Consider the following 2,860-nt stretch of genomic DNA (forward strand, 5'->3'; position numbering starts at 1 on the left):
GCCGGGCGCGGCTGTGGGGCACGGCTTTTCAGGCCGCGCACATAGCCCCACTGTGCCCGCAGCGCCGCAGGCTCCGAGGGGACAGCGCCCGTGTGCCGGGCACGGAGAGAGGCAGGGACGGTGGGGGCACGCTGCCCCGCGGTGAGAGGGAGAGAGGGAAAAGGGTAGGGAGAGAGGAGTGGGGGTGTGTACGAGAACGGAAGGGAGAGACTGGGAGAGGAAGAGGGATGGTGAGACAAAAAGTGGGGATAGGGAGAATGAAATAGGAACAATGAAAGGAGGAGGAGAAGAAGGGGGAGAGAGCAAAAGGAGACAGTGATAAAGAAAGAAGTCTGGGGATAGGGAAGCGAAGGGCTGAGAAAATACACAAAAAGGATACAGAAACAAGCCCGAGGGCCTGGCAGTAGGAGGAAGAGAAATTGGGAAAGAGAGGTGCAGAGTGGAAAAACTGGGAAGTGGGGCAGAAACAAAGAAGAAAAGGGATGGGGAGCAGGAAGGAAGCACAGCAAGAAAGAGGGAGGTGGATGCTGATTTGGGGAAAGAAATGTAGAGATGGGAAATAGGACAGATAGGAAGATCCACAGGCCTCAAGCCTGCAGTGACTCCAGGAGCACAGCCCCCCCCTTGGCTAAGTCTCTGTCAGCAGGGCCAGGGGCTGGCATTGCTCCCTCACCAGCTGAGCATCCACCATGCCCAGTGGTGCAGACCCCAGCAGCCAAGGAGGTGGAATCACCCTCTAGGCTGAGCTCTGGTGCAGTGCCCTGCACCTCTATGCTTCTCTTTGTCTTGTGTGGGGAAAGGACAGAACGTGGGCTGAAGAATCAGAGCATGAGCCTTTGGGCATGAGGGGCTACTGCAGGCCTACCTGACAGGGCTGGAGCTCCTTGCACCTTGCTTTTGTTGTGCAGCTCTTTCCATGTGCCATTGGAGCATGCAGAGTTCAGGTGGCAGCTCCATTGTCACCTCTGCTCACCAATCTGCTGCCTGCAAGAGTGGGAAGCCATGAGATCCCTAGTTATGCAGACCCTCCTGCCACCATCTGCCTCCCTTTGCAACAGCGAAAGGAGTGGACCCCTCCATAACTCACTTCCTTGGCTTCCTCATCCTAGCACCCAGCAGAATTGGAATGACCCCAGCCCAGCTCCCTGCTTAACTAACCAGGTATATTCACATCCTGCAGTACTTTCCTATCCTCCAGCATCCCCAGCCTCACCAGCAAGGTCACTTGGCCTGTGTATGTGTGACCTGGTGTCATCTGCCTTCCTTGGAGTGGAGCTGAACCCCCTGAGTGGTCTCTGCAGCTTGACATGCATGGTGAAACCCTGGTGATGTGGCTTTTGAACAATGCACTGTATCCGCTTCAGCACTTGACACCTTTATCAGACATCCCCAAATCACTCATAACTCATCCAAACCACTCCTGGGGTAAAGCACTTTCCAGTACTTCCTGCATTATAAGGGCTTTCTTCATCCTCCCTTCTTCTTGCTCAGGTGTTAAGGTGTGACTGTGGCCAGTTGTCCTTTATCTCTGTTCGCTCACAGCATGAGGTACTGAGTTTGGCTCGGAGGTGAAGTCAGTGGTGGAAGGGCTGACTGGGCAAACTCAGGAGCAAGCATGGTGAAAGGTGGTAGGAGAAGAGCTGTCTCACCTGCAGACAACCCCATCTGCAGAGGAAGGATGCCCAGCTCCAAAATTGCTGAGTTTGATACCAATGTGACCTAGAGGAGACAAAACCTCAAGAAGAAGAAGAACAAGTCACATAACTTCACAAGGTCAGAACACAGTCTGAACCCCTAGGTAGAGCTTTGACATGGACCTTGTCTATAAGCCCCAGTCTGCAGCAGTCCATCCCAGGCTTCACAGGGACATGGCAGTGAGAGAAAATGTCTGCCTTTAAGCTCTTTGGTGAAAAATCCTGGTTTCTATATTCATATCATCTGATTCTGTAGGAGATGAGGGCTGAGCAATGAAAACATCCAGAGCTGAGGGGCAGGTGTACATCCTTACTATAGGATCTCAGCCAGAAGGGCTGGTTTTATCTTCTCTGGGAAAGCCTTTTGCAGTGGCAGCACAGTTCAGGTGGACATGGGAGAGGAGGAGCATAACAGACTTGCACAATAATTTTGTCCTCATTGTATCCTTCCTTAACCACAGCCTGTGAAAGAAGCACACATTCAGGCCCCTGCACTGATGATGAAACCTATGTGAGCAGCGATCCCAAGAACCTGGTTGCAGCTCAGTAGTGCAATAGGTTATGTTTTATAGACTCCACAGTGTATATTTGGTTGTCAGACATGCTCGCTTTTGCCAGATGACATGGTTAAATGGCTGTCTGTGGAACAAAGCAACCCAAGCATTTAGAAGAATTCACTTGTAGCCTAATTTTGAAATGTGATTAAGAGCTGAGGAGGGCAGAGAAGGAGCTAGACTGCAAAGCCCCTGGATTCTGCCTGTCTGCATTTGCATGCTCAAAGTGGGATATTGCAGCACCAAGTCTCCTACTTGCAGAGAGCCATATAGGTGGGTTTAATATAGATGGATTTTCCATCCTCATGAGATCAATGACTTTCAGCCTGTGCCCCTGTGCATAATTTGCAAAATGGAGCTCTCAGTTGAGGCAGCTGGGGCACTGAGGAGTCACTCTTGCAGCAGCAGAAATTATCTAGGAGGGGAAAACTCCATCTGGGGAGCAGGGAAGGTTTCCTTCCTGGGTGATGTGGGTATTACTTCCATACATCCTTGAGCCAGACAACAAGTGTGGCCTCACTTTCATAGCACAACAATTGCTGCTGCAGTGTCACTGAGAGGCAGTGATTTGTCATCCCCAGCTGTCTTCAGACCCCATTGTGCATGGCAAGC

The sequence above is a fragment of the Geospiza fortis genome, unplaced genomic scaffold, assembly GCF_000277835.1.
Source record: "Geospiza fortis unplaced genomic scaffold, GeoFor_1.0 scaffold274, whole genome shotgun sequence".
Taxonomy (NCBI): Eukaryota; Metazoa; Chordata; class Aves; order Passeriformes; family Thraupidae; genus Geospiza; species Geospiza fortis.